We start from the raw sequence: 19,415 nt of genomic DNA on the forward strand, positions 1-19,415 counted from the left end.
AAGGTCAAAGGTCAAGGTCATCCACAATGGCCAGAAAATGGCACTTTTTATACGCTCTTTCACGCTTCAGATAGCATCGAAATATCACATGGGTCAGCAAGGAATTTTGGACCGGTCTCGGCATCACGAATGTCAACTCTGAACTTTGACCGCTCTGCGAATGGCGGCGACTTAACGTCGAAAACCCCGTTATCGCTACTCTCACTAGACCGCAAGTCGTGGAGAGGCGAGACCTTCGCCGACGAATTCCAGATGAAACGCTCTCGCACAGAAAAGTTGACCGAGGGAAACCGAGAACCCCGAAGCACGGTTCTCGCCCCCGAAAGTCTCCGACGTCGTCGTTCGAGCCCACAACTTCTTCACGGATGTAGATAGAGACGCGGGACCACTTAAACGAAGCCCCGTGACCTCTCTGACCTTCAAAATCAGGTCAAGGTCAAAGGTCAAGGTCACACTTTCTCCCCCATGGGTTTTTGAAGTTTGACCTTGAACGTGGGTCAAGGTCAAAGGTCAAGGTCACGCATCCAGGGGCCAGTCTCCACGAGTAAGGCCAACCCACCCATCACGCCTGTCGTCCCCAAGGAAGAAACCCCCCACCCTTCAAGTGATCTGTCTGTGATCAGCTGTTTATAATACACTACTTTGACCGGTTTCATGCCCAACAACAGGATTTTTGAGGTTTGACCTTGAAAGTGGGTCATGGTCAAAGGTCAAGGTCACGCATCCAGGGGCCAGTCTCCACGAGTAAGGCCAACCCACCCATCACGCCTGTCGTCCCCAAGGAAGAAATCCCCCACCCTTCAAGTGATCTGTCTGTGATCAGCTGTTTCAATACACTATTTTGACCGGTCTCATGCCATGCAACAATTACAGGATTCTAGCTAATCTGACCTACACCTACACATCTGACCTACACCCATTTCTTCCATTTCTTGACTGTCTTGTCAATCAAACATGAATTCCATTTACATTCATGAAAAGACATAGGCCAGATTCAATTGTCTGCCTGCATCAACATAAAGACTAAGTTTTTTATGATAATGATGATGCAACTTTACTCGACAGTTGAACTCATTGACATTCCATCCCGACTGTCATTGTAAACAAATAAACACTTACCTGCAGGATCAGATGGGATGCAGTACTCCTATTCTCCGTTCAGATATCCTACATGCACTCAGACACTTTCTAATTCACCGGCCGCCATTTTGGTTGTTTGTTGTCAAAGCCTATAAATCCGTATATGCATGCCTCCTTGGGTGAAATGACTGAAAGACATTGTCTCCGTAATTAGAACACATAGGATGAGCAATTACAAACTGTATATTCAATTCCACAATCCACAACACAAACGGTAAAATCCAGTGCATCTTCACAACATCAACATGAGGCTTGTAGACTCCCAGCATGCACGAGCAGTTACAATCTAGGAAAATGTTACATCCGGTTTCTTTGCACCTCCAAATATCCTATCTAACAGGTCTAAAGTCACCCCCAAACACCTGCACAAGTCCTATTACACTTTTACCTGATATGTGCATATGTGCTGGCTACCCAACACCCACACCCCTTTTCTCCCTCAAATTTGACGGGTACTTAATGCGAAACCAAGCATTGAACACACCTCAACACTCAAATTTAGGTGGCAAATTTGAATTTCTTTTCTAGCCAAATCCATTTTTTTTTTTTTTTTTTTTTTCCCCGTGAGGGTGGGGTGGGGTAGGGTAGGGGGGGGGGGGGGCTTTTAGCATTTCAACACTACTGAAAAACCGCTAGAAGGTGGGAAGCCCTCTAATTGTTCGCGAACAATTAGGATCACTAGTGTTTTAAACACTCACCACCTGCCATTCTTTTACGCCTTGACGAATGCGAAAATTGATTTTTTTTTACGCACGGCGACTCAACATTTCCTTGTGAACTGACTGAGGGAATCGAACCCACCCCTTTTTCCATCCGAGAACGGAAAATGTGCACCTTTACACCTGGTCAGTTGCCAATCTTGAAATGTAGAAATCAACAGAATACGAGAATTCTAAATTTATGCAAACGCGCATTTTTTACGTGAAAATGTCACTTACATGACTCAAGTTCCCATTCTGACCTAGGATTGCCAAATGTATTCAATACGTGGCACTTTCGTCTCAATTATTAGGGCTTTCCACCTTTCAGTGGAAAGTCCTATTGTTATTGTTCTGTTTATTATTAGGGCTTTCCACCTTTCAGTGGAAAGTCCTATTGTTATTGTTCTGTTTATTATTATTATTATTATTATTATTATTATTATTATTTTCCTGCCGTCAAAAAAAATCTTCGTCTTAAGACTTATCGAAAAACTTTATAGTCCATCATATAGTACTTCTTGAGAAACGAATACAGTTCACCCTGCGTAATTGAACTTTGACCCCTTACGGAGTTATTTGACCTTTCGCAGAAATCATTGTTAGCACTTCTACTTTGTAACCGTAAATGATAGGAGGATGAAACCTTTTCTAAAACACAGAGGGTAATTAGTAGAAGCGAAGAATTTCAAATGAAGGGATTCGGTGTCCCCTAAAGGGAGTTAATGCCCCCTCATGTTTTGCGATTTGTCCCCTACAAATTGACGACTCCTAAAGTCTTCGTCGTAGAGAGACGGAACCCACTGGGACGGGTTGGGTGACCTTGACCTTGAAAAAGTAGGTCAAGGTCAAAGGTCAAGGTCATCCAGAATGGCCAGAAAATGGCACTTTTTATACGCTCTTTCACGCTTCAGATAGCATCGAAATATCACATGGGTCAGCAAGGAATTTTGGACCGGTCTCGGCATCACGAATGTCAACTCTGAACTTTGACCACTCTGCGAATGGCGGCGACTTAACGTCGAAAACCCCGTTATCGCTACTCTCACTAGACCGCAAGTCGTGGAGAGGCGAGACCTTCGCCGACGAATTCCAGATGAAACGCTCTCGCACAGAAAAGTTGACCGAGGGAAACCGAGAACCCCGAAGCACGGTTCTCGCCCCCGAAAGTCTCCGACGTCGTCGTTCGAGCCCACAACTTCTTCACGGATGTAGATAGGGATGCGGGACCACTTAAACGAAGCCCCGTGACCTCTCTGACCTTCAAAATGAGGTCAAGGTCAAAGGTCAAGGTCACACTTCCCCCCCCATGGGTTTTTGAGGTTTGACCTTGAAAGTGGGTCAAGGTCAAAGGTCAAGGTCACGCATCCAGGGGCCAGTCTCCACGAGTAAGGCCAACCCACCCATCACGCCTGTCGTCCCCAAGGAAGAAATCCCCCACCCTTCAAGTGATCTGATTGTGATCAGCTGTTTCAATACACTATTTTGACCGGTCTCATGCCATGCAACAATTACAGGATTCTAGCTAAACTGACCTACACCTACACATCTGACCTACACCCACTTCTTCCATTTCTTGACTGTCTTGTCAATCAAACATGAATTCCATTTACATTCATGAAAAGACATAGGCCAGATTCAATTGTCTGCCTGCATCAACATAAAGACTAAGTTGTTTTTTTTTTTGATAATGATGATGCAACTTTACTTGACAGTTGAACTCATTGACATTCCATCCCGACTGTCATTGTAAACAAATAAACACTTACCTGCAGGATCAGATGGGATGCAGTACTCCTATTCTCCGTTCAGATATCCTACATGCACTCAGACACTTTCTAATTCACCGGCCGCCATTTTGGTTGTTTGTTGTCAAAGCCTATCAATCCGTATATGCATGCCTCCTTGGGTGAAATGACTGAAAGACATTGTCTCCGTGAATTAGAACACATAGGATGAGCCATTACAAACTGTATATTCAATTCCACAATCCACAACACACACGGTCAAATCCAGTGCATCTTCACAACATCTGACAACATGAGGCTTGTATAGACTCCCAGCATGCACCAGCAGTTACTACAATCTAGGAAAATGGCACATCCGGTTTCTTTGCACCTCCAAATATCACATCTAACAGGTCTAAAGTCACCCCAAACACCTGCACAAGTCCTATTACACTTTTACCTGATATGTGCATATGTGCTGGCTACCCAACACCCACACCCCTTTTCTCCCTCAAATTTGACGGGTACTTAATGCGAAACCAAGCATTGAACACACCTCAACACTCAAATTTAGGTGGCAAATTTGAATTTCTTTTCTAGCCAAATCCATTTTTTTTTTTTTTTTTTTTTTTTTCCGTGAGGGTGGGGTGGGGTAGGGTAGGGGGGGGGGGGGGGCTTTTAGCATTTCAACACTACTGAAAAACCGCTAGAAGGTGGGAAGCCCTCTAATTGTTCGCGAACAATTAGGATCACTAGTGTTTTAAACACTCACCACCTGCCATTCTTTTACGCCTTGACGAATGCGAAAATTGATTTTTTTTTACGCACGGCGACTCAACATTTCCTTGTGAACTGACTGAGGGAATCGAACCCACCCCTTTTTCCATCCGAGAACGGAAAATGTGCACCTTTACACCTGGTCAGTTGCCAATCTTGAAATGTAGAAATCAACAGAATACGAGAATTCTAAATTTATGCAAACGCGCATTTTTTACGTGAAAATGTCACTTACATGACTCAAGTTCCCATTCTGACCTAGGATTGCCAAATGTATTCAATACGTGGCACTTTCGTCTCAATTATTAGGGCTTTCCACCTTTCAGTGGAAAGTCCTATTGTTATTGTTCTGTTTATTATTAGGGCTTTCCACCTTTCAGTGGAAAGTCCTATTGTTATTGTTCTGTTTATTATTATTATTATTATTATTATTATTATTATTATTTTCCTGCCGTCAAAAAAAATCTTCGTCTTAAGACTTATCGAAAAACTTTATAGTCCATCATATAGTACTTCTTGAGAAACGAATACAGTTCACCCTGCGTAATTGAACTTTGACCCCTTACGGAGTTATTTGACCTTTCGCAGAAATCATTGTTAGCACTTCTACTTTGTAACCGTAAATGATAGGAGGATGAAACCTTTTCTAAAACACAGAGGGTAATTAGTAGAAGCGAAGAATTTCAAATGAAGGGATTCGGTGTCCCCTAAAGGGAGTTAATGCCCCCTCATGTTTTGCGATTTGTCCCCTACAAATTGACGACTCCTAAAGTCTTCGTCGTAGAGAGACGGAACCCACTGGGACGGGTTGGGTGACCTTGACCTTGAAAAAGTAGGTCAAGGTCAAAGGTCAAGGTCATCCAGAATGGCCAGAAAATGGCACTTTTTATACGCTCTTTCACGCTTCAGATAGCATCGAAATATCACATGGGTCAGCAAGGAATTTTGGACCGGTCTCGGCATCACGAATGTCAACTCTGAACTTTGACCACTCTGCGAATGGCGGCGACTTAACGTCGAAAACCCCGTTATCGCTACTCTCACTAGACCGCAAGTCGTGGAGAGGCGAGACCTTCGCCGACGAATTCCAGATGAAACGCTCTCGCACAGAAAAGTTGACCGAGGGAAACCGAGAACCCCGAAGCACGGTTCTCGCCCCCGAAAGTCTCCGACGTCGTCGTTCGAGCCCACAACTTCTTCACGGATGTAGATAGGGATGCGGGACCACTTAAACGAAGCCCCGTGACCTCTCTGACCTTCAAAATGAGGTCAAGGTCAAAGGTCAAGGTCACACTTTCCCCCCCCATGGGTTTTTGAGGTTTGACCTTGAAAGTGGGTCAAGGTCAAAGGTCAAGGTCACGCATCCAGGGGCCAGTCTCCACGAGTAAGGCCAACCCACCCATCACGCCTGTCGTCCCCAAGGAAGAAATCCCCCACCCTTCAAGTGATCTGATTGTGATCAGCTGTTTCAATACACTATTTTGACCGGTCTCATGCCATGCAACAATTACAGGATTCTAGCTAAACTGACCTACACCTACACATCTGACCTACACCCACTTCTTCCATTTCTTGACTGTCTTGTCAATCAAACATGAATTCCATTTACATTCATGAAAAGACATAGGCCAGATTCAATTGTCTGCCTGCATCAACATAAAGACTAAGTTGTTTTTTTTTTTGATAATGATGATGCAACTTTACTTGACAGTTGAACTCATTGACATTCCATCCCGACTGTCATTGTAAACAAATAAACACTTACCTGCAGGATCAGATGGGATGCAGTACTCCTATTCTCCGTTCAGATATCCTACATGCACTCAGACACTTTCTAATTCACCGGCCGCCATTTTGGTTGTTTGTTGTCAAAGCCTATCAATCCGTATATGCATGCCTCCTTGGGTGAAATGACTGAAAGACATTGTCTCCGTGAATTAGAACACATAGGATGAGCCATTACAAACTGTATATTCAATTCCACAATCCACAACACACACGGTCAAATCCAGTGCATCTTCACAACATCTGACAACATGAGGCTTGTATAGACTCCCAGCATGCACCAGCAGTTACTACAATCTAGGAAAATGGCACATCCGGTTTCTTTGCACCTCCAAATATCACATCTAACAGGTCTAAAGTCACCCCAAACACCTGCACAAGTCCTATTACACTTTTACCTGATATGTGCATATGTGCTGGCTACCCAACACCCACACCCCTTTTCTCCCTCAAATTTGACGGGTACTTAATGCGAAACCAAGCATTGAACACACCTCAACACTCAAATTTAGGTGGCAAATTTGAATTTCTTTTCTAGCCAAATCCATTTTTTTTTTTTTTTTTTTTTTTTTCCGTGAGGGTGGGGTGGGGTAGGGTAGGGGGGGGGGGGGGGCTTTTAGCATTTCAACACTACTGAAAAACCGCTAGAAGGTGGGAAGCCCTCTAATTGTTCGCGAACAATTAGGATCACTAGTGTTTTAAACACTCACCACCTGCCATTCTTTTACGCCTTGACGAATGCGAAAATTGATTTTTTTTTACGCACGGCGACTCAACATTTCCTTGTGAACTGACTGAGGGAATCGAACCCACCCCTTTTTCCATCCGAGAACGGAAAATGTGCACCTTTACACCTGGTCAGTTGCCAATCTTGAAATGTAGAAATCAACAGAATACGAGAATTCTAAATTTATGCAAACGCGCATTTTTTACGTGAAAATGTCACTTACATGACTCAAGTTCCCATTCTGACCTAGGATTGCCAAATGTATTCAATACGTGGCACTTTCGTCTCAATTATTAGGGCTTTCCACCTTTCAGTGGAAAGTCCTATTGTTATTGTTCTGTTTATTATTAGGGCTTTCCACCTTTCAGTGGAAAGTCCTATTGTTATTGTTCTGTTTATTATTATTATTATTATTATTATTATTATTATTATTTTCCTGCCGTCAAAAAAAATCTTCGTCTTAAGACTTATCGAAAAACTTTATAGTCCATCATATAGTACTTCTTGAGAAACGAATACAGTTCACCCTGCGTAATTGAACTTTGACCCCTTACGGAGTTATTTGACCTTTCGCAGAAATCATTGTTAGCACTTCTACTTTGTAACCGTAAATGATAGGAGGATGAAACCTTTTCTAAAACACAGAGGGTAATTAGTAGAAGCGAAGAATTTCAAATGAAGGGATTCGGTGTCCCCTAAAGGGAGTTAATGCCCCCTCATGTTTTGCGATTTGTCCCCTACAAATTGACGACTCCTAAAGTCTTCGTCGTAGAGAGACGGAACCCACTGGGACGGGTTGGGTGACCTTGACCTTGAAAAAGTAGGTCAAGGTCAAAGGTCAAGGTCATCCAGAATGGCCAGAAAATGGCACTTTTTATACGCTCTTTCACGCTTCAGATAGCATCGAAATATCACATGGGTCAGCAAGGAATTTTGGACCGGTCTCGGCATCACGAATGTCAACTCTGAACTTTGACCACTCTGCGAATGGCGGCGACTTAACGTCGAAAACCCCGTTATCGCTACTCTCACTAGACCGCAAGTCGTGGAGAGGCGAGACCTTCGCCGACGAATTCCAGATGAAACGCTCTCGCACAGAAAAGTTGACCGAGGGAAACCGAGAACCCCGAAGCACGGTTCTCGCCCCCGAAAGTCTCCGACGTCGTCGTTCGAGCCCACAACTTCTTCACGGATGTAGATAGGGATGCGGGACCACTTAAACGAAGCCCCGTGACCTCTCTGACCTTCAAAATGAGGTCAAGGTCAAAGGTCAAGGTCACACTTTCCCCCCCCATGGGTTTTTGAGGTTTGACCTTGAAAGTGGGTCAAGGTCAAAGGTCAAGGTCACGCATCCAGGGGCCAGTCTCCACGAGTAAGGCCAACCCACCCATCACGCCTGTCGTCCCCAAGGAAGAAATCCCCCACCCTTCAAGTGATCTGATTGTGATCAGCTGTTTCAATACACTATTTTGACCGGTCTCATGCCATGCAACAATTACAGGATTCTAGCTAAACTGACCTACACCTACACATCTGACCTACACCCACTTCTTCCATTTCTTGACTGTCTTGTCAATCAAACATGAATTCCATTTACATTCATGAAAAGACATAGGCCAGATTCAATTGTCTGCCTGCATCAACATAAAGACTAAGTTGTTTTTTTTTTTGATAATGATGATGCAACTTTACTTGACAGTTGAACTCATTGACATTCCATCCCGACTGTCATTGTAAACAAATAAACACTTACCTGCAGGATCAGATGGGATGCAGTACTCCTATTCTCCGTTCAGATATCCTACATGCACTCAGACACTTTCTAATTCACCGGCCGCCATTTTGGTTGTTTGTTGTCAAAGCCTATCAATCCGTATATGCATGCCTCCTTGGGTGAAATGACTGAAAGACATTGTCTCCGTGAATTAGAACACATAGGATGAGCCATTACAAACTGTATATTCAATTCCACAATCCACAACACACACGGTCAAATCCAGTGCATCTTCACAACATCTGACAACATGAGGCTTGTATAGACTCCCAGCATGCACCAGCAGTTACTACAATCTAGGAAAATGGCACATCCGGTTTCTTTGCACCTCCAAATATCACATCTAACAGGTCTAAAGTCACCCCAAACACCTGCACAAGTCCTATTACACTTTTACCTGATATGTGCATATGTGCTGGCTACCCAACACCCACACCCCTTTTCTCCCTCAAATTTGACGGGTACTTAATGCGAAACCAAGCATTGAACACACCTCAACACTCAAATTTAGGTGGCAAATTTGAATTTCTTTTCTAGCCAAATCCATTTTTTTTTTTTTTTTTTTTTTTTTCCGTGAGGGTGGGGTGGGGTAGGGTAGGGGGGGGGGGGGGGCTTTTAGCATTTCAACACTACTGAAAAACCGCTAGAAGGTGGGAAGCCCTCTAATTGTTCGCGAACAATTAGGATCACTAGTGTTTTAAACACTCACCACCTGCCATTCTTTTACGCCTTGACGAATGCGAAAATTGATTTTTTTTTACGCACGGCGACTCAACATTTCCTTGTGAACTGACTGAGGGAATCGAACCCACCCCTTTTTCCATCCGAGAACGGAAAATGTGCACCTTTACACCTGGTCAGTTGCCAATCTTGAAATGTAGAAATCAACAGAATACGAGAATTCTAAATTTATGCAAACGCGCATTTTTTACGTGAAAATGTCACTTACATGACTCAAGTTCCCATTCTGACCTAGGATTGCCAAATGTATTCAATACGTGGCACTTTCGTCTCAATTATTAGGGCTTTCCACCTTTCAGTGGAAAGTCCTATTGTTATTGTTCTGTTTATTATTATTATTATTATTATTTTCCTGCCGTCCAAAAAAATGTTCGTCTTAAGACTTATCGAAAAACTTTAGAGTCCATCCTAGAGCACTTCTTGAGAAACGAATACATTTCACCCTGCGTCATGGAACTTTGACCCCTTACAGAGTTATCGGACCTTTTAGCAGAAATCATTGTTATCGCTACTCCTTTTCAACCGTAAAGGATAAGAGGATGAAACCTTTGCTGAAGCATAGAGGTCAATTAGTAGAAGCGAAGAATTTCAAATGAAGGGATTCGGTGTCCCCTAAAGGGAGTTAATGCCCCCTCATGTTTTGATTTGTCCCTTACAAATTGACGACTCCTTAAGTCTTCGTCGTAGAGAGACGGAACCCACTGGAACGGGTTGGGTGACCTTGACCTTGAAAAAGTAGATCAAGGTCAAAGGTCAAGGTCACCCAGAATGGCCAGAAAATGGCACTTTTTATACGCTCTTTCACGCTTCAGATAGCATCGAAATATCACATGGGTCAGCAAGGAATTTTGGACCGGTCTCGGCATCACGAATGTCAACTCTGAACTTTGACCGCTCTGCGAATGGCGGCGACTTAACGTCGAAAACCCCGTTATCGCTACTCTCACTAGACCGCAAGTCGTGGAGAGGCGAGACCTTCGCCGACGAATTCCAGATGAAACGCTCTCGCACAGAAAAGTTGACCGAGGGAAACCGAGAACCCCGAAGCACGGTTCTCGCCCCCGAAAGTCTCCGACGTCGTCGTTCGAGCCCACAACTTCTTCACGGATGTAGATAGGGATGCGGGACCACTTAAACGAAGCCCCGTGACCTCTCTGACCTTCAAAATGAGGTCAAGGTCAAAGGTCAAGGTCACACTTTCCCCCCCCATGGGTTTTTGAGGTTTGACCTTGAAAGTGGGTCAAGGTCAAAGGTCAAGGTCACGCATCCAGGGGCCAGTCTCCACGAGTAAGGCCAACCCACCCATCACGCCTGTCGTCCCCAAGGAAGAAATCCCCCACCCTTCAAGTGATCTGATTGTGATCAGCTGTTTCAATACACTATTTTGACCGGTCTCATGCCATGCAACAATTACAGGATTCTAGCTAAACTGACCTACACCTACACATCTGACCTACACCCACTTCTTCCATTTCTTGACTGTCTTGTCAATCAAACATGAATTCCATTTACATTCATGAAAAGACATAGGCCAGATTCAATTGTCTGCCTGCATCAACATAAAGACTAAGTTGTTTTTTTTTTTGATAATGATGATGCAACTTTACTTGACAGTTGAACTCATTGACATTCCATCCCGACTGTCATTGTAAACAAATAAACACTTACCTGCAGGATCAGATGGGATGCAGTACTCCTATTCTCCGTTCAGATATCCTACATGCACTCAGACACTTTCTAATTCACCGGCCGCCATTTTGGTTGTTTGTTGTCAAAGCCTATCAATCCGTATATGCATGCCTCCTTGGGTGAAATGACTGAAAGACATTGTCTCCGTGAATTAGAACACATAGGATGAGCCATTACAAACTGTATATTCAATTCCACAATCCACAACACACACGGTCAAATCCAGTGCATCTTCACAACATCTGACAACATGAGGCTTGTATAGACTCCCAGCATGCACCAGCAGTTACTACAATCTAGGAAAATGGCACATCCGGTTTCTTTGCACCTCCAAATATCACATCTAACAGGTCTAAAGTCACCCCAAACACCTGCACAAGTCCTATTACACTTTTACCTGATATGTGCATATGTGCTGGCTACCCAACACCCACACCCCTTTTCTCCCTCAAATTTGACGGGTACTTAATGCGAAACCAAGCATTGAACACACCTCAACACTCAAATTTAGGTGGCAAATTTGAATTTCTTTTCTAGCCAAATCCATTTTTTTTTTTTTTTTTTTTTTTTTCCGTGAGGGTGGGGTGGGGTAGGGTAGGGGGGGGGGGGGGCTTTTAGCATTTCAACACTACTGAAAAACCGCTAGAAGGTGGGAAGCCCTCTAATTGTTCGCGAACAATTAGGATCACTAGTGTTTTAAACACTCACCACCTGCCATTCTTTTACGCCTTGACGAATGCGAAAATTGATTTTTTTTTACGCACGGCGACTCAACATTTCCTTGTGAACTGACTGAGGGAATCGAACCCACCCCTTTTTCCATCCGAGAACGGAAAATGTGCACCTTTACACCTGGTCAGTTGCCAATCTTGAAATGTAGAAATCAACAGAATACGAGAATTCTAAATTTATGCAAACGCGCATTTTTTACGTGAAAATGTCACTTACATGACTCAAGTTCCCATTCTGACCTAGGATTGCCAAATGTATTCAATACGTGGCACTTTCGTCTCAATTATTAGGGCTTTCCACCTTTCAGTGGAAAGTCCTATTGTTATTGTTCTGTTTATTATTATTATTATTATTATTTTCCTGCCGTCCAAAAAAATGTTCGTCTTAAGACTTATCGAAAAACTTTAGAGTCCATCCTAGAGCACTTCTTGAGAAACGAATACATTTCACCCTGCGTCATGGAACTTTGACCCCTTACAGAGTTATCGGACCTTTTAGCAGAAATCATTGTTATCGCTACTCCTTTTCAACCGTAAAGGATAAGAGGATGAAACCTTTGCTGAAGCATAGAGGTCAATTAGTAGAAGCGAAGAATTTCAAATGAAGGGATTCGGTGTCCCCTAAAGGGAGTTAATGCCCCCTCATGTTTTGCGATTTGTCCCTTACAAATTGACGACTCCTTAAGTCTTCGTCGTAGAGAGACGGAACCCACTGGAACGGGTTGGGTGACCTTGACCTTGAAAAAGTAGATCAAGGTCAAAGGTCAAGGTCACCCAGAATGGCCAGAAAATGGCACTTTTTATACGCTCTTTCACGCTTCAGATAGCATCGAAATATCACATGGGTCAGCAAGGAATTTTGGACCGGTCTCGGCATCACGAATGTCAACTCTGAACTTTGACCGCTCTGCGAATGGCGGCGACTTAACGTCGAAAACCCCGTTATCGCTACTCTCACTAGACCGCAAGTCGTGGAGAGGCGAGACCTTCGCCGACGAATTCCAGATGAAACGCTCTCGCACAGAAAAGTTGACCGAGGGAAACCGAGAACCCCGAAGCACGGTTCTCGCCCCCGAAAGTCTCCGACGTCGTCGTTCGAGCCCACAACTTCTTCACGGATGTAGATAGAGACGCGGGACCACTTAAACGAAGCCCCGTGACCTCTCTGACCTTCAAAATCAGGTCAAGGTCAAAGGTCAAGGTCACACTTTCTCCCCCATGGGTTTTTGAAGTTTGACCTTGAACGTGGGTCAAGGTCAAAGGTCAAGGTCACGCATCCAGGGGCCAGTCTCCACGAGTAAGGCCAACCCACCCATCACGCCTGTCGTCCCCAAGGAAGAAACCCCCCACCCTTCAAGTGATCTGTCTGTGATCAGCTGTTTATAATACACTACTTTGACCGGTTTCATGCCCAACAACAGGATTTTTGAGGTTTGACCTTGAAAGTGGGTCATGGTCAAAGGTCAAGGTCACGCATCCAGGGGCCAGTCTCCACGAGTAAGGCCAACCCACCCATCACGCCTGTCGTCCCCAAGGAAGAAATCCCCCACCCTTCAAGTGATCTGTCTGTGATCAGCTGTTTCAATACACTATTTTGACCGGTCTCATGCCATGCAACAATTACAGGATTCTAGCTAATCTGACCTACACCTACACATCTGACCTACACCCATTTCTTCCATTTCTTGACTGTCTTGTCAATCAAACATGAATTCCATTTACATTCATGAAAAGACATAGGCCAGATTCAATTGTCTGCCTGCATCAACATAAAGACTAAGTTTTTTATGATAATGATGATGCAACTTTACTCGACAGTTGAACTCATTGACATTCCATCCCGACTGTCATTGTAAACAAATAAACACTTACCTGCAGGATCAGATGGGATGCAGTACTCCTATTCTCCGTTCAGATATCCTACATGCACTCAGACACTTTCTAATTCACCGGCCGCCATTTTGGTTGTTTGTTGTCAAAGCCTATAAATCCGTATATGCATGCCTCCTTGGGTGAAATGACTGAAAGACATTGTCTCCGTAATTAGAACACATAGGATGAGCAATTACAAACTGTATATTCAATTCCACAATCCACAACACAAACGGTAAAATCCAGTGCATCTTCACAACATCAACATGAGGCTTGTAGACTCCCAGCATGCACGAGCAGTTACAATCTAGGAAAATGTTACATCCGGTTTCTTTGCACCTCCAAATATCCTATCTAACAGGTCTAAAGTCACCCCCAAACACCTGCACAAGTCCTATTACACTTTTACCTGATATGTGCATATGTGCTGGCTACCCAACACCCACACCCCTTTTCTCCCTCAAATTTGACGGGTACTTAATGCGAAACCAAGCATTGAACACACCTCAACACTCAAATTTAGGTGGCAAATTTGAATTTCTTTTCTAGCCAAATCCATTTTTTTTTTTTTTTTTTTTTTCCCCGTGAGGGTGGGGTGGGGTAGGGTAGGGGGGGGGGGGGGGCTTTTAGCATTTCAACACTACTGAAAAACCGCTAGAAGGTGGGAAGCCCTCTAATTGTTCGCGAACAATTAGGATCACTAGTGTTTTAAACACTCACCACCTGCCATTCTTTTACGCCTTGACGAATGCGAAAATTGATTTTTTTTTACGCACGGCGACTCAACATTTCCTTGTGAACTGACTGAGGGAATCGAACCCACCCCTTTTTCCATCCGAGAACGGAAAATGTGCACCTTTACACCTGGTCAGTTGCCAATCTTGAAATGTAGAAATCAACAGAATACGAGAATTCTAAATTTATGCAAACGCGCATTTTTTACGTGAAAATGTCACTTACATGACTCAAGTTCCCATTCTGACCTAGGATTGCCAAATGTATTCAATACGTGGCACTTTCGTCTCAATTATTAGGGCTTTCCACCTTTCAGTGGAAAGTCCTATTGTTATTGTTCTGTTTATTATTAGGGCTTTCCACCTTTCAGTGGAAAGTCCTATTGTTATTGTCTTAAGACTTATCGAAAAACTTTAGAGTCCATCCTAGAGCACTTCTTGAGAAACGAATACATTTCACCCTGCGTCATGGAACTTTGACCCCTTACAGAGTTATCGGACCTTTTAGCAGAAATCATTGTTATCGCTACTCCTTTTCAACCGTAAAGGATAAGAGGATGAAACCTTTGCTGAAGCATAGAGGTCAATTAGTAGAAGCGAAGAATTTCAAATGAAGGGATTCGGTGTCCCCTAAAGGGAGTTAATGCCCCCTCATGTTTTGCGATTTGTCCCTTACAAATTGACGACTCCTTAAGTCTTCGTCGTAGAGAGACGGAACCCACTGGAACGGGTTGGGTGACCTTGACCTTGAAAAAGTAGATCAAGGTCAAAGGTCAAGGTCACCCAGAATGGCCAGAAAATGGCACTTTTTATACGCTCTTTCACGCTTCAGATAGCATCGAAATATCACATGGGTCAGCAAGGAATTTTGGACCGGTCTCGGCATCACGAATGTCAACTCTGAACTTTGACCGCTCTGCGAATGGCGGCGACTTAACGTCGAAAACCCCGTTATCGCTACTCTCACTAGACCGCAAGTCGTGGAGAGGCGAGACCTTCGCCGACGAATTCCAGATGAAACGCTCTCGCACAGAAAAGTTGACCGAGGGAAACCGAGAACCCCGAAGCACGGTTCTCGCCCCCGAAAGTCTCCGACGTCGTCGTTCGAGCCCACAACTTCTTCACGGATGTAGATAGAGACGCGGGACCACTTAAACGAAGCCCCGTGACCTCTCTGACCTTCAAAATCAGGTCAAGGTCAAAGGTCAAGGTCACACTTTCTCCCCCATGGGTTTTTGAAGTTTGACCTTGAACGTGGGTCAAGGTCAAAGGTCAAGGTCACGCATCCAGGGGCCAGTCTCCACGAGTAAGGCCAACCCACCCATCACGCCTGTCGTCCCCAAGGAAGAAACCCCCCACCCTTCAAGTGATCTGTCTGTGATCAGCTGTTTATAATACACTACTTTGACCGGTTTCATGCCCAACAACAGGATTTTTGAGGTTTGACCTTGAAAGTGGGTCATGGTCAAAGGTCAAGGTCACGCATCCAGGGGCCAGTCTCCACGAGTAAGGCCAACCCACCCATCACGCCTGTCGTCCCCAAGGAAGAAATCCCCCACCCTTCAAGTGATCTGTCTGTGATCAGCTGTTTCAATACACTATTTTGACCGGTCTCATGCCATGCAACAATTACAGGATTCTAGCTAATCTGACCTACACCTACACATCTGACCTACACCCATTTCTTCCATTTCTTGACTGTCTTGTCAATCAAACATGAATTCCATTTACATTCATGAAAAGACATAGGCCAGATTCAATTGTCTGCCTGCATCAACATAAAGACTAAGTTTTTTATGATAATGATGATGCAACTTTACTCGACAGTTGAACTCATTGACATTCCATCCCGACTGTCATTGTAAACAAATAAACACTTACCTGCAGGATCAGATGGGATGCAGTACTCCTATTCTCCGTTCAGATATCCTACATGCACTCAGACACTTTCTAATTCACCGGCCGCCATTTTGGTTGTTTGTTGTCAAAGCCTATAAATCCGTATATGCATGCCTCCTTGGGTGAAATGACTGAAAGACATTGTCTCCGTAATTAGAACACATAGGATGAGCAATTACAAACTGTATATTCAATTCCACAATCCACAACACAAACGGTAAAATCCAGTGCATCTTCACAACATCAACATGAGGCTTGTAGACTCCCAGCATGCACGAGCAGTTACAATCTAGGAAAATGTTACATCCGGTTTCTTTGCACCTCCAAATATCCTATCTAACAGGTCTAAAGTCACCCCCAAACACCTGCACAAGTCCTATTACACTTTTACCTGATATGTGCATATGTGCTGGCTACCCAACACCCACACCCCTTTTCTCCCTCAAATTTGACGGGTACTTAATGCGAAACCAAGCATTGAACACACCTCAACACTCAAATTTAGGTGGCAAATTTGAATTTCTTTTCTAGCCAAATCCATTTTTTTTTTTTTTTTTTTTTTCCCCGTGAGGGTGGGGTGGGGTAGGGTAGGGGGGGGGGGGGGGCTTTTAGCATTTCAACACTACTGAAAAACCGCTAGAAGGTGGGAAGCCCTCTAATTGTTCGCGAACAATTAGGATCACTAGTGTTTTAAACACTCACCACCTGCCATTCTTTTACGCCTTGACGAATGCGAAAATTGATTTTTTTTTACGCACGGCGACTCAACATTTCCTTGTGAACTGACTGAGGGAATCGAACCCACCCCTTTTTCCATCCGAGAACGGAAAATGTGCACCTTTACACCTGGTCAGTTGCCAATCTTGAAATGTAGAAATCAACAGAATACGAGAATTCTAAATTTATGCAAACGCGCATTTTTTACGTGAAAATGTCACTTACATGACTCAAGTTCCCATTCTGACCTAGGATTGCCAAATGTATTCAATACGTGGCACTTTCGTCTCAATTATTAGGGCTTTCCACCTTTCAGTGGAAAGTCCTATTGTTATTGTTCTGTTTATTATTATTATTATTATTATTTTCCTGCCGTCCAAAAAAATGTTCGTCTTAAGACTTATCGAAAAACTTTAGAGTCCATCCTAGAGCACTTCTTGAGAAACGAATACATTTCACCCTGCGTCATGGAACTTTGACCCCTTACAGAGTTATCGGACCTTTTAGCAGAAATCATTGTTATCGCTACTCCTTTTCAACCGTAAAGGATAAGAGGATGAAACCTTTGCTGAAGCATAGAGGTCAATTAGTAGAAGCGAAGAATTTCAAATGAAGGGATTCGGTGTCCCCTAAAGGGAGTTAATGCCCCCTCATGTTTTGCGATTTGTCCCTTACAAATTGACGACTCCTTAAGTCTTCGTCGTAGAGAGACGGAACCCACTGGAACGGGTTGGGTGACCTTGACCTTGAAAAAGTAGATCAAGGTCAAAGGTCAAGGTCACCCAGAATGGCCAGAAAATGGCACTTTTTATACGCTCTTTCACGCTTCAGATAGCATCGAAATATCACATGGGTCAGCAAGGAATTTTGGACCGGTCTCGGCATCACGAATGTCAACTCTGAACTTTGACCGCTCTGCGAATGGCGGCGACTTAACGTCGAAAACCCCGTTATCGCTACTCTCACTAGACCGCAAGTCGTGGAGAGGCGAGACCTTCGCCGACGAATTCCAGATGAAACGCTCTCGCACAGAAAAGTTGACCGAGGGAAACCGAGAACCCCGAAGCACGGTTCTCGCCCCCGAAAGTCTCCGACGTCGTCGTTCGAGCCCACAACTTCTTCACGGATGTAGATAGAGACGCGGGACCACTTAAACGAAGCCCCGTGACCTCTCTGACCTTCAAAATCAGGTCAAGGTCAAAGGTCAAGGTCACACTTTCTCCCCCATGGGTTTTTGAAGTTTGACCTTGAACGTGGGTCAAGGTCAAAGGTCAAGGTCACGCATCCAGGGGCCAGTCTCCACGAGTAAGGCCAACCCACCCATCACGCCTGTCGTCCCCAAGGAAGAAACCCCCCACCCTTCAAGTGATCTGTCTGTGATCAGCTGTTTATAATACACTACTTTGACCGGTTTCATGCCCAACAACAGGATTTTTGAGGTTTGACCTTGAAAGTGGGTCATGGTCAAAGGTCAAGGTCACGCATCCAGGGGCCAGTCTCCACGAGTAAGGCCAACCCACCCATCACGCCTGTCGTCCCCAAGGAAGAAATCCCCCACCCTTCAAGTGATCTGTCTGTGATCAGCTGTTTCAATACACTATTTTGACCGGTCTCATGCCATGCAACAATTACAGGATTCTAGCTAATCTGACCTACACCTACACATCTGACCTACACCCATTTCTTCCATTTCTTGACTGTCTTGTCAATCAAACATGAATTCCATTTACATTCATGAAAAGACATAGGCCAGATTCAATTGTCTGCCTGCATCAACATAAAGACTAAGTTTTTTATGATAATGATGATGCAACTTTACTCGACAGTTGAACTCATTGACATTCCATCCCGACTGTCATTGTAAACAAATAAACACTTACCTGCAGGATCAGATGGGATGCAGTACTCCTATTCTCCGTTCAGATATCCTACATGCACTCAGACACTTTCTAATTCACCGGCCGCCATTTTGGTTGTTTGTTGTCAAAGCCTATAAATCCGTATATGCATGCCTCCTTGGGTGAAATGACTGAAAGACATTGTCTCCGTAATTAGAACACATAGGATGAGCAATTACAAACTGTATATTCAATTCCACAATCCACAACACAAACGGTAAAATCCAGTGCATCTTCACAACATCAACATGAGGCTTGTAGACTCCCAGCATGCACGAGCAGTTACAATCTAGGAAAATGTTACATCCGGTTTCTTTGCACCTCCAAATATCCTATCTAACAGGTCTAAAGTCACCCCCAAACACCTGCACAAGTCCTATTACACTTTTACCTGATATGTGCATATGTGCTGGCTACCCAACACCCACACCCCTTTTCTCCCTCAAATTTGACGGGTACTTAATGCGAAACCAAGCATTGAACACACCTCAACACTCAAATTTAGG

The 19,415-nt window shown here is 44.1% G+C and overlaps 1 long non-coding RNA gene across 5 annotated transcripts; it reads right to left on the bottom strand.

The window, feature by feature from the left end:
• Nucleotides 1–923: 923 nt before the first annotated feature.
• On the bottom strand, nt 924–14,782 carry LOC125661765 (uncharacterized). Of its 5 annotated transcripts, none has more exons than XR_008798541.1 (3): nt 11,038–11,329; nt 3,608–8,756; nt 924–1,268 (listed from the first exon to the last, which is right to left on the bottom strand). It is a non-coding gene; the product is annotated as an uncharacterized LOC125661765 (long non-coding RNA). The 5 variants fall into 5 exon arrangements; XR_008798542.1 differs by lacking the exon at nt 924–1,268 and adding an exon at nt 13,662–14,782 and having other exon boundaries at nt 3,514–8,756; nt 11,038–11,186; XR_008798543.1 differs by lacking the exon at nt 924–1,268 and having other exon boundaries at nt 3,514–7,161; nt 7,216–8,756.
• Between the last annotated feature and the right edge of the window lie 4,633 nt (nt 14,783–19,415).

The sequence above is a fragment of the Ostrea edulis genome, chromosome 9, assembly GCF_947568905.1.
Source record: "Ostrea edulis chromosome 9, xbOstEdul1.1, whole genome shotgun sequence".
In the NCBI taxonomy this organism is placed as follows: Eukaryota; Metazoa; Mollusca; class Bivalvia; order Ostreida; family Ostreidae; genus Ostrea; species Ostrea edulis.